We start from the raw sequence: 13411 nt of genomic DNA, 5'->3' as shown, positions 1-13411 counted from the left end.
ATGCATATAGCCGAGTGACTCCACATATTGAATTCCGAATACTGCGGTGGGGTTGTATTAAAATAGGTTGGGGTTTTAGGGGCAATAACAGAGCTTTGCTCAGGTTTGGGATTTTGCTGTTGTTACCCATTTTCTCAAGGAAACATAAACAATCACCCAACAAAACAGCAAATTGTGGTGAGAGCAAATAGACTGAAGGGAGAAACTTTGTTATATAACACAGCGAACCTGCGGTACCCATCCCCAGCGTGTGTTGTTTGCTGTGACTTACAGCTTTGCTTAAGCATTTTAAAGATTCTTGCAGGTCTTTTTCAAGCTGCCAGCTCTAGCCTAGGAATTATGGTAATGTGCCACTTCTGAGCCCTCGGCAGGATTTGCAACAGAGAAATCACATCAGCCTATGCTGATTAACAATTCCATTCCATCCAGAGATTTATATAAAAAAACTATCTTACATTTTGCTTTTTAATAAGAACGATCGCTATCTCAAATTGAGTCCCAGCAAATTTTAATAAAGGCCCAAGGTTGAGTGGCATTTTGCATGCTGATTTAGCTGTGATTGCTTGCTTTTGATGAGCACCAGCCGGGCATGTATAGCTTTCCTCAGAGTAGGTTTAAAGACCAGTAGTAAGGAAAAGGATAAAAATAAAAACTTCCAACTGAAATTCGAGGTCTTTTCTCTCTATGATTGATTACTGAATAAATACCTGCACATATCTCTGCATTCAACCCACAAGTAATATTCCCTACAGCAAAACAGCTGTTTTAATGGCTTTTAATGTACTATCCTGTCAAAATATGTTAAGTTTGAAGGCTGCAATTATTTAAAAAAAAAAAAGATATGATCAATTTATTTATCTATCTATCTTCGTGACAACTCCTCAGTTTAATCAGATGAGTGCAGATTGGAATATACCGATGCTTTTATTCTGATAGTTATGTGTTTATATGAGAGTCCCTGTTTAGCAGATTCTTTGCCATTGTTTTGGATAGCACCTTCAATGCTCTGAATAACAGCAGCACGTAGGTTGGATAAGGTTTGGGGTTTCTGTCATTAAGCAGTAGAACCTGTCCCTATCAGAGGGCTATTAAAAAAGAAGAACAAACTGTGAGCATATAAGCTGTTGTAGTCATGTTTTCCCCTCTTTGCTTTTTGAGCAAAAATACACATTGGAAATATTTATTCGAGAAAACTGCCTTCTGAAGATAGAAGGGAAAAAAAGACTGCACAGAACAGTTGAAGTCAAAGATCGGTGGCAGTGCATGTGTGTGTGTGTGCATTATGAAAGTAGCAATGCCATGGAAGTGATCAGGTAAAGCATTCCATTTGTTTTGATTCAGCTTTTATGGCTGTTCTTTTTCATCCCTCTCAATAAATTGTATTTCAACTTCTCTCATTAAAATAGTAACCCTTTCTTGCTTCAACTTGGGGAACAACAGAGGCAAAAAAACCTTTCATATAGGAACCATCCATCATCATTAGAAATAATGATCCTCCCACACAGTAACTAGTGCAATGTACATGAAGGAGCAACTAATTCCCACCCAGTTTCCTTTGCCTCTTTCTCTTTGAGGGATTGCAAATGATAATTTAAAGAAACAGTGTGTGAGAGACTCCTTCAGTCACAGGAAAGCTATTTCCATCTCGTAAACTGGGAAATCGTGGTAGGTGAGACAAAAAGGATCCTGCATGACCTCAGTGGAGACATGGCCCTGTTTTCCAGACTAATGTCCCATGTTGTTTCAGCACATGCAGGAAGCCATTTTTAGAAATATGTTTTTGTTTCAAAACAAAAGTAATGATGAGTCCACTGGAAGGTAGCAAATTGCCTTTAGTCTGCCTGATGTATACTGCTGCAGCCTCTTTGTTAGATGGATCTCAGTCGGCAGTGGAAGTCTAAAGGGAATGAGCTGGCAATGACAGCTGAGCTGCTTCCTGGTCGTCTCAAGGTCTAAGGTCTCAAATCACTTACGCATGTACGTAAGCCCAATGCTTAAGACCATGCACATAAGCCCAAGCATATATAATCATAGAATGGTTTGGGTTCAAGATTATCCAGTTTCAATCCTCCTGCCATGGGCAGGGGCACCTTCCACTAGAGCAGGTTGCTGCAGACCCCATCCAACCTGGCCTTAACACTGCCAGGTATGAGGCAACCAAAATTTCCCTGAACAAGCTCTTTCATTGTCCCACTAACTCACAGTGAAAAATTTCTTCCTTATAGCTAACCTAAATTTACCCTCTTTCAACTTAAAGACATCCTTCTGAAGCCCACATGTCATTTTAAGTGATCAGGGTACTACATTAAGGTACCTATGTAGCTTCTCTCTATCATTTGTGAACAAAAGAGAATATCCCCAAGGGGGATTCTGGTGGTTAGGCAGGGCTAAAACCTTGCTGGTAAAGCCCACATCTCCATCAGGACTCTTCATGGAGGTTTCCCTTCCTGAAGGGCCTCAGTGCTTGCTGATAACACCCAGCAGAAAAGACCTGGGGAAATGTCAAGTCACAAGTTCCCTCCTTCCACCATCTAACCCTAGAGGTTGCTCTGCTCATCGGCATCTCCTGGCTTGGCTTGGGCAGCCCCATCCCGATCTCGCACAGCGAGGCACAGTGGCACCAGAGTCCCCTGCGGGGTCCAATCCTGGAGGTATGCTGGGAACACACCTACTTCTCGCTCGCAGGATCACACCCTTCAAGAATGCAGTCATAGTTGCTTTCTTGTTTTAAATGCAGCTGGCAGAGGAGGAGACAGCAGTGCCAGTGCCCTCTGCTCCTGTAATAACCTCAGGATTAAAGCGCTTACCCAGGAAGTGGGACAGTGGGCTCTGGGCCCTCCTCAGCCCCAGGGGCTCAGAGTTTCCATTTCCCATGAAACCACCTGAAACCCCAAGTTATCGTGTGAGGGTGAGATGCAGGGCATGGGGAGGAGGAGAGGAGAAAGCATTTATTTCCTCATTCAAGGTATGCCAATGAGTAGAGAGAAAGAAATGAAAAAGCCACAATACCCCAAAGGTGACTTTCAAACAGAATATGAGTCCATGTCCTAGTGCTTGCCTTAAGTTTCAGTTTCCTCTTTTTTTTGCTGCGCAAGTACTTTGCACTACAGAGTTGTGGACTGAGATTTGAAGGTTGTAGAGGGTATAAATCTGTAGGAGAAGATCCTTTGTTCATTAAATGCCTGACTCATTCCTGAAATTGACACTCCCCCTTTCCAAATCCAAAACTTATGTTCATCTAGTTAAGCAGGCATCAGACTGAAAAGGGGAAATGCTCCCTTTTCAGAACCCCAGCGTCCCTTTTTCCTCACAAAGGGTCGTGGGAATCTCTTCGTCTTTCCTGAGCAGTCCCACAGCTTGACCAAGGAATGCAGAAATGCTTTCTCCACCCAGCGTCACCTGCAGTCTTGTGGTCGGGGTACTCCCATGGCAATTGGGAAACGTAGGTTTAAACCTCCCAGGCAGAGGCAAACCGAGAGCTCGTCATGCTTTTCTTAGGCAAGTGGTTTTAACCACCGGACTACGATATAAATGGGGAGAGGCTCCTCCTTTTCCTTTGGAGACTGCATCTTTTGATGGAAGCAAAACAAAGCTGGCTGTGCTCAGTGCTTTGAAGACCTGCTCAGGAGAAGCCTCGGGACTACTTGTCCCAGCCACACTATCCTGCAAGACTGATTCTGCTTTGTGTTTTCTTTCTTGACCACTCACTGCGCAGTGTGGGGCTTTGGGGTGTCTTTTCTAAGGCACTAAATGATCTTCAGATAGTGATCTGAGGTCCTAACACTGAGCTTGGGGTCTGTTCTGGGCACATGTGCCCATGAGTTCTCCCATTTGGAATAAGTATCAAATGCCTTGTTTAAGGCTAAAACCAAGCAGAGTCAGAAAAGGGCCTCTTCCAGCAAGATACCTCAACCCACATGGATGACTTCAGCCAGTGCCTCCTATCCTGGTGTGGATCAGGCCTTAGGGACAGAGTTGAAACTTCAATAGAGTTTTTTTATGAAGGAAGGAAGGATAACATACCACAACAGAGATGCCATTTCAGAAAATTTAATGACTTAAGGCAGATACTCAGAAACCATAGAGAATGACTGTGGGATGTCCTGGATCCTCAAAATGCTCTGTACCCTGGCACAGACCCAATTAGGCAATTCAACATGTATTTCTTTATGGCATATAACCAGGCTGAGCGGGACCACTCCTGCTTGTAGTCAAGACTGGGTTTAAATGCACAACTGGATGCAAGCCATAACACTCAATACTTCGCCTAATTTAAGTTAAAAATATATAATAGGATATAATGGCTGGCATCAGAGGTAGTAGAAAAGTGAAACTTCTGATCTACCAGCATTTTTTACAGTAGTAAATACCAGCCTGTCACTTGTCCCAGATGTTTACTTAGGGTAGAAAAGTGTCCTGAAATGGAAGTAAATATGTAGGTGTGAAATGAATTTATATAGTTTTCTTCATTTGAGGAGAAAATAAATTTCTGATATCACCATATCACTCTGTCTCACTGCAGTAATATGCCATGGGAGAATAAGCCACCACTTTCCATTTCTTGTCTTTTGAAGTTAATTTCCGATCCTAACAGTAAATCAGAGTTCTGTAATCTTGCCGATACATTACAGGGGAATGAAAATTTAGTTTTTAATGAGATTTTTACTTTAAAAAAAAAATACTTACAAAAATGAAGAAAGCCATTTTTAATCAAAACTGGCGCTTTGGCATGTGATGGCTAAGTTTAGAATGAAAAATAACATCAAAGAGATGTCTTTTAGTTTAATTTCAAATGGCACATGCCACCTTGGAAGGGATAAATTCTGGAACATTTCTGTAAAATCTAGAAAATGCCACTTAAACCTAAGGAAATCTAAATAATAAGCAAAATATAACACTCACTGGTGAGAGAACATAAGGACATAAAACTCTGTGTGTGGCCTTCAAGAAGAGTATAGTACATATATGTATGCACAAGTGAAAGTCACAAGATTATACTCGGTATGTGCAATCAAAGGATGCCTGAAAATCCCTATGTGCATCTCTTCTGCTGCCTGACTTTCTATGGTATTACTTGAACAGACTCCCAGAAACCTTTTTGTGTTTGGCCAATACTTCCTGCTACATATCATGCAGGCAGTTCAAGCATCTTTTGAGCTGTACAGTGAGAAATCAGGTAGGGTCATCAGCAACTGATAAAATGTACATGCAAAATGATTCCTGAGTTGTGAAGACATGCAAAATTTCAAGACCCAAACAGCTCACTCCACACTGATGGCCACTTTCTGCAGGACCTGGCCTATGTATTTTGTGAAATATATGCGTCCTGGTTGCACAAGAAGCAGACTCAACTGGATAATCCTTAAAATCCATGCAGGGGAGTTGATGAGCCTGATAACAAATGGAGTGCATTGTGCACACAAGAAATGTGACACTGTGCCTACTTCCCAAAAGTCAGTTAAGGGCAGCAATCAGCTTTCATGGACATTAGTTCTGACTTGAAACACTTTCCAAGAGAAGAAAACCACCAAGACCACTTCCCTTTGGTGTTACAACTAGCTTTACAACAGCACTTTCACAGCACATGGCCTCCTTTCTGTCATTCTTCAGGCTGAAGAAAGCAGAAGCCCTCAGGCAGGAACCCATGCAAAGTCACACGCCACCCCGAAGCACCCCCAGAGCATTCCAGAAAGGTCCATTTCAAGCAGCAGTTGGAGTCTGGACCCACTTGGCTTCAATACTTTCTTTTACTAGAAAATCCACCTCATGTTGAGCTGAGCAGTGTCAGAGAGACGCTGAAGAGTCCCCTCTCAAAGAATTATCCACTAAGCAGAGAAAAACTGATGTCTGTGACAAAGAGCAACCTTTTGTCAAATCAGCACATTCTAAAGACCACATTTTTTCTCAGACTAGGCCACAGCTCCTATTTGTGCTTTCACACCATTGCTTTGAGACCTGATAAGATGCTATCAAGAGGCCCTCTAAGTACTCGAGAACCACTTTAAGAGGAATCACTCGGGCAATTACCATAAGCAGTGAAAGATATGGTGTTTATTGATGGGAGATTAATATTGGCCACAATGCAATTGATTTTTTTCCCCTGAAGCGTTATTTTCAAGTTCTTACAGTGGCCTGCTGTGGTCTTTCAGGTTTCTTTCTCTTTTAGATATGAATGTATTTTTAGCTGTCATTCTAATTGGATGGAGTTCTTCCAAGAGTCTCCAATTTACTCTTAGCGTGTTTGATATAAATTGCCCTAATTTAATTAAGAAGAGGAATGATGAGTTGAGGAAGCTGGAAAGCAGGATCTTCATGTTACCAGGTCTTGACGTAAACATCCTAGACATAGTAAAGCAGATCTTTTCCAAGGCTGATGTTTCTGAAAGTGCTGCAAAGCTGAGTGCTAGACCCGATGAAAGGACTTAGATACGCTGTACTGCCTGCATTTTAGGTGCTTGAGACTGACAAAGAAATCCAAAACATGGGTTTTGGCTATTCAGCTGTCACTGTGGAGGTGAAATGCTTGGCTGAAAACAGATCAGCCAAAAAGCCTAACTGGCTGAGCAGTTTTAAGCTTTCCTGTAGAAATATGGAGCATGTTGTAGAAAACAAGGGGGTGGGAGAAAGGAAAAACACAATATTCCAACAGATTTCTTCCCCCCAGTTCTTTCAAATGTTGCAACAAGCCAAAAATTGGGATTTGGGGTTTTTTTTCAATGGGTAGGTGCACATGGAGTTGAGCACAGTGTTAGCTGTCATATAGCTTGAGCTACTGCCCATGAGGTAGGTGAATGGTTTTGTCCTTCCTCACCTACAAAGGACACTACATGTCCTTCCTTCCTTTGCCCCTGTGAGGTGGCATCTTGCAAGGGATGCTGCAGGGCCACTTGGACTGGTTCTTGGACCTGATGACCACCAGAGATCATGCAATGGGGGTAAGTGCTGAGTGGGTACTGAAGACAAAGGCACCTGCAGTGACACATAGATACCTGTGTCCTTTGTTCTTACAATAGCTTTGGAAATCTCGCTCTTTCTTGCTCCTGGGAAGCCATAAATCAAAATCAAGTACATCATCAAGGAAGAAATTATGGATAGGCTATTACTAAGATGTGATGATTTTGGGCTGTTTTCATTTTTAAATGTCCATGCCAAGAAGCAGATCCGATATTCACTGCATGGTGCTGAGACTGTCTTAACACAGAAAACTTCCGGAGTGCCTTTAGCCAAAAATAAGGCTCTCAAAAACTTTTAGACCTATAAAGCATAAATGTAGATATTAAAATCTAAAACCAAAATATTTTTGTTGAATCATTTGAAAAAAAAATGCTATTTTATTTTGGCACCTTCCAAGTCTGCTGTCTAACAAACATTCAGGGGGGAAGCCTTGATAAAGACACTTCCTAAATGACAAACCCATGAGTTTTGGGAGGTTGAATAAAATGAAATAATTTTTAACCTTAAAAAAGGGGGGAGTTTGAAACACAAGTCTTAAAATTCTTTTAAAATAAGAGGTATTTTCAGACTCTAGAATTAAGCAGAATCAAAACCAAGTAAAAAACAACTTTTATTTCCTTGCCTTTAGGTGTTTCTTCAGTTCTGTCTGTCTTTGAAAATTGCAAAACATTCTGTTGCCTGCCAGAAAGCCCCTTGTGGCAAGCACAATGTCTTTGCTGGCCAATATGTGGATATATAACTTCCCAACCCTGCATTCTTTCCACACACAAAATTCCCATTGATTTCAGTGGGAGCTCTGCACAAAAGGACGAAGTCGTTGGGTGGGTTAATGCAAGACTATGAAAGGGGAGAAAGTGCTTACTGTACTGAGAATAAGCATCTGAATTGGTTTTATCACAGCTGGCAGGGCAGTAAAAGAAGTTTATGCGCAATAAACAGCTCTTGTGGTTAGAGTGACGTTGTTCATTCCTAGCCTAGAATTTGGAAGGAGTTATTATTTAATAAAGTTTAATTTGATGTAGAGAATATTTTTAACATCCTAAACTGCACTCTATGAAGATGACTGATAGGCCCAGCCCACTCACAGAAAGAAATGCAATTAATTGGTTTAATGAACTCACCACATTAATTAGCTAATGTCTGTGCAGTTTCAGAATGCAATTGAATGGGCAAATCCTGGAGAACTTGTACTCTAGACTAATTCCCCCCCAAGGTCCCTTTGCTCATCTCCAGCTGTAGCAAGCAGTTACCAAAACAGGGCAGACATAACACTCCCATCACATGCAGAGCTTGGAGCAGAAGTCAGCTCCATCCCTGACTACGTAGAGCATCCAGTCCCAGGAGGGAGACAGGAGGCTAGTGGCAGAAAAATGGGTATTTCTTGCCCATACAATAAACAGCAATTTTCTGCCTGTTGCAAAACACGGTGTACGTGAGAGCACTGGAATATAAAAGCACAAATGTGGCTTTTCCAACCACCCAGCTTCCCCTTGGCCAGGTCTGATCCTGCCAGGATGCACCGAGGAACACGCGCCAGGGTATTTAATTGCATGACGTGACTCAGCGTGGCCAAGCGGTGTTAACCCAGGTCTCTGTGTGCACTCAGTGCTGGGGTTTGGGACAGGACCCCTTTGGAGAGCTGTATGGTGTGGACTTCACTCAGCTCAGCTCTGGTTCTAGCCCCACACAGGGCTGGATGGCAAAGCACCCCACAACTCTGTGACCTGCACCTTCCCATGGAGGGAAAGGCAGGCTGAAAATAGAATGGGCACAAATGCTGAGCTGAGAAAGTGCAAGACAGGAGTTAAATGAAAGGCTGCAGTCAGTAGAGAGGTAGATTTAATAGTTCTACCTTTTCCCCACCAGCTCCTGCCTTGGCCCTGAAATGCAGGAGCTGGGAATGGTTAAAAAAACCCTGGCTAAAATGGCATTAATGACATTTATGGCCAGCTGTGATGAGGGCTACATTAGCTAACGTCTGCAGGTTGTTTGGAGGTCATCTGATAAGCAGGTGCCATAAAACATATTTTAGTTCACTTCCTTTCTTAATCTCCTTAGTGCAAAGTATATTTAGAGCAGGGAAACCCCACAGAAGCAGGACACTAATATGTGGCACAACTCTGCAGCCTTTCGATATCCTCCAATTTTATCAGCCCATCAAAGAGGAAGCTGGGAGATGGGAGATGGAAGTACTGCTCATTCACCTCATTTGGCTGCATCGCAGTGGGAGTTTTGCTCGTGTGAAGACTGACGGATCAAGGGGAAGAAGAAAAAAAACCCCAACGTGCTCAGTGTTAAAGGGAAGCCTGTTTATGCCTATAAGTCAGAAAGCTTGCTCAAGAAGAAGTTAACTCTTGCTAGAGGATTATACCTGTAATGCTGGCAATTCTGGCCTCTGCATGAGCTGTAATATCTACTTGCATTACCTCACAGGGTGTTATGGGCCTTAATTAATTAATGTTTGTAAAGCGCTTTGAAATCCTCGGATGAAAGGCACTATAGAAGTGCAAAGCAGTTATTAATATTAATATTGCATAAGTGGCTTGGCTCCCTTCGCATCGCAGAGCACACTAACTCCTGCAAGGGCTGCAGCCCTGAATCAGCAATCTTCATACCACCAGGCAGGAGCCTCCCTTCTGCCTCCTCCTCTGATCTCTTTCTTTAAGGACTCCATAGCCTCTTCTCCATAAATCCTGAACAGCCTTCTTATGCCTTCTCTCACGCAAGCAGTATGAACAGTGAGAACAGCACTTTTCATCCCATCGCCCCAGACCAGCCCTTTTGGGAGAGGAAGCTGCAGGCTGAGCAATTAAAATCTCTCCATTTGGAAGGTGGGACTTTATGCCTCTGGTTTTACCTTTGCGTAAAAAATATTTGAAATCCCACTTCTGCAATGCAGGGTAGAACCTGGTCAAACTTTGTTGCTTGTTATAACCTTTAATATAAAATCACGATGACTTTCAGTTTCTGTCATAAGCAGAGTGCAGGCAAGCCCTCAGCAATGCTGGTGCAACTCTAGATCTTTCAGGTTTTCAAAGATGAAAAAAAAAAGATTAAAATTAAAATGAAAATAAACAGATTCTTTCCAAAAGGGAAAATTTCCCACCCAAAAGCCATAACCATCAGCATAAATGGAGAGCCTTCCACCTCTCACAGGAAACATTAATGTGTTAGAAGGATTAATCCATATAATAAACTACATGCATATTTTTGTTATTTAGATTCTTGCTTGGTGCATAGAAAGGCTGCACTGGTGAATAACAACTACACAGGAAATTGAAAAGAAGCTAATTGTCACTTTGTATACAAAGTCCATGAAACCATCTCAAGGTGAGTCAATTCAAAGCCAATGTGGTAGCTCTAGGATGAATTTGGTCTCTATAAATTCTGCCTAATTTGTCTTAAAATATTACCTCTGTAATGAACTCTGAATAATAGTGATAGTAAAATAACAATAAGTAATAATGATAACATCAAGCATACTGTAGACAACACCACTCGTGTTAACACATGCAGTTCTGGGAGGATATTTTTAAGGTGCAGATAATACTTTAAGATGTGCAGATAAAAACATATTGGTATGAACAGCTAAAAAACCCAGGATCCATTTCTTACTAATTACAGAAAAACAGACATCTGGTCATCCAAACTGAGAGTTTTCCCAGCGATGCACTAACCAGATCACAGCTCAGCTCCCTCTGCAGTTGCTGCACTGGCTGCATAAAGCATTAGCACTAGTTTGTACTTGTTTGTGCCAGTGAGGTAACATATAAGTTAAAAACAAATCGCGCTTATGAACTTCAGCAAAACTCTTAGTGACTTTGAAGGAAGTTTTATCTGCATACAGGAGGCGAGCTCGACTCAGGACTGAAAACAATACCCTGCCAGCTACACGTATCTGCCTTCACAAAGGAGGCAAGCAGAGCTTTCCAAGCTCCTTACCACAAAGAGTATAACGTCTGCAGAGATTACGAGAGGCTGAAGGCAGCTTCAAATCTCAGTTTGTTACACGCTTTTATGTAGTCTTGCTGTAAGGCAAATAAAAAAGGTGCTTCGTCACATCGAGTGCATTTGCTGGAGTGACAGAAACGGTGCGTAGGATGTTTTACGAAAAGGAGAGCAATTTGGCCCAGCCACGAAGGGTGTCATTGCCTGGTAAGCACAACCCAGCCCAGGAGTCAGAGCACCCGGGTTTCTTTCTTGGCTCTGCCACTAACTTGTTGCGTGGCCTTGGGCAAGCTCTGCAACCTTGAAATCCCGTTCACCCCCAAATATAAGGATGATTATAGGAATTAGAAGGCAATTCATTAATGCATTAATTAACAGGCAGCAGGGTGTTAGAGACGGAGCTGTTCTGATTCACCCTGGCAGCCAGACAACTCCGGTCCTATCAGCACCACTGCAGGGGCTCCTGTCCCCAGTGAGACCCCAAGAAAAGCATCAGTGAGGCAAGAAGGGAACTCAGTCTCAGCAACTCAGAGTTGCCCTTTTTTCCCCAGGTAGAGGGAACTGGGAGAAAGGCACAGATCTCCATTTTTTGCAAGGAGCCTGTCCCGTGAGGCTGCGATTTATTTTTGTTGCCATGTAAATTTATATAGACAATCCTGAGGCCGTTTGGACCAGGTCCAGCGTGCGCGAGCACCATGTTTGGAACAGGGTGGGAACTCTGCGTTCAGACGCAGAGGAAGCACTTTATGTCGTTTCTACAAGACAGATGCCAAGGGCCTATACTGGAAGGTGCTGAGCACGCACTGGCTAGTGGGGAATATGATTGCTCTCTATAAATATATTGCAGGGAGGGGAAGATGGGTAAGCGCCATGGAGGGAAATGAGCTATTTAAGCAAAAGGACAATGTTGGCACAAGAACAAACTGGCCCGTAAGGCTGGAAATTTGATGATTTCTAAACATCAGAGGAGTGAAGTTCAGGAAAAGCCTTCCATGGGGGAGGAGCTGGGGCTAAAACCTAATTGAAAGGCACTGGCAGTAGGTTAATGGTTGTGACCTAAGAGTTGGTTGCTGGCAAGAGCACGGGTGTGGTGAATTTCAGAGCAGAGGCTGACCCTTCCAGGAACAACTAGGAAGGGCCCTGAAGAGCTGGGCTTTGCATTCACCACAAGGCCAGCAAAGTCAAGAGAGCTTCTTTGACTTTAGAGCAGACTGGAAGTGGGCAGGATTTGGCTTGGCACGCTGATGCCCTTCATCCATACAATATTTGCTTACTCTGACAATTGCTTTGCTGAAGGGTCTTCCTAGGAGAGGCAATAAATGCTGGGCTAAACAGAAGCCGTGAGAAACATTATCACTGGGATATGGAACCAAACCCTTTTTTCTTTTTGGTTGCAAAGCTTCAGTCTGTTCTTATTTAACACAAGACTTAAATACATGATAAGCTGCCAGTACACATCCCGGGCTTTGCTGTGGAGGAGCAAGTTATGCTGTCAGATGTTTTTTAATGCAGCAGGAACACCATGCTGAAGGAGCGATGTGAAGACTAGGTTCCTCCTCTCGGGGTATCAAATAGCTTTCTGAAACCACAAGAACAGGCCTAACAATGAAGGCAAAACAGCAGTATTAACAGTGGGGTAAGAAATACAAACTCCAGTCATCCATTGGTTATAATTTTTCAAGAGGATGCTCCTTTGAGAGAAGAGCAGTCATCACTGGAAGGCGGAGATGCTCAGCATCCCCTCAGGATGTATCCCTCATCACATTAAGGGTCAGTAGGAACCTGCAGAATCAAAGTGTATCCCTTTCATTTGAATGAAGAGGTGACAGGTAGAGCCGCTAACCATCCCAGTGATAGCCAGCTGGCTGGCACCATGAAGCAACCTTCCATAATAGCTTGAGTCTCACCACTCAAGCATTTGTATAGAAGACATAAAAGCAATAGTTGTTTGCAATTCATTTTACACCCCAGTGCCACTCTCAGAGGTTGCTCCTGGGGCTGTTCTCCCTTCAATGGAAAATGTTTCAGAGCAGTAATTCCCACTGGGCTTCCAGTCAAGACTGAAATGACTCCATCGGTGATGGTACACTGCCCTGTACGTGGAGCCTAGCAATGTGAAATTGCTGTGCTCTGCCTCCCCCTCCCAGCCACATTTATAATGCTTGTTAGGAAAACCAACTGCCAGGACTGCTCTAACTCTGTTGTTGGTGTCTCTCTTGAACTGCCTTGGCTCGTGTTTCCTACTCAGGCACCCAAGGGCAAGGTTATGGGGTTCACTTGTATTCAGCCCTTATTATTGTTATTATTAGTAACAGTATTAGTATTCATTACTAATATTAATTATGCAGCATGCGGTAGCGCCTAGGAGCCCTACACCATGTCCCAGAACCGCAGTGCACACAGCCCTTCACATGCACTGAACAGAAGGACGTTCCCTGCCCCAGAAAAAGCGCATGAGCTTGTAGTGAAACAACAGAAGGAAGAATTTGCTACCTGGAGGCCAAATTCA

At 43.0% G+C, this 13411-nt stretch overlaps 1 long non-coding RNA gene across 1 annotated transcript in view; it reads right to left on the bottom strand.

Annotated features, from left to right (window-relative positions):
• LOC133208358 (uncharacterized) overlaps window positions 1-12447 on the bottom strand; it is a 61166-nt gene extending 48719 nt beyond the window's left edge. The window contains exon 1 of the long non-coding RNA XR_009724338.1: window positions 12339-12447. This is a non-coding gene — a long non-coding RNA (uncharacterized LOC133208358). The remainder of the gene's footprint in view (window positions 1-12338) is intronic.
• Between the last annotated feature and the right edge of the window lie 964 nt (window positions 12448-13411).

Source organism: Neopsephotus bourkii, unplaced genomic scaffold, assembly GCF_033783945.1.
Source record: "Neopsephotus bourkii isolate Nb327-2 ecotype Australia unplaced genomic scaffold, CSIRO-AGI_Nbou_v1 NB_266, whole genome shotgun sequence".
Lineage (NCBI taxonomy): Eukaryota > Metazoa > Chordata > Aves > Psittaciformes > Psittacidae > Neopsephotus > Neopsephotus bourkii.
The sequence above is the reverse complement of the archived record's forward strand: the minus strand, read 5'-3'. Positions and strand labels throughout refer to the sequence as shown.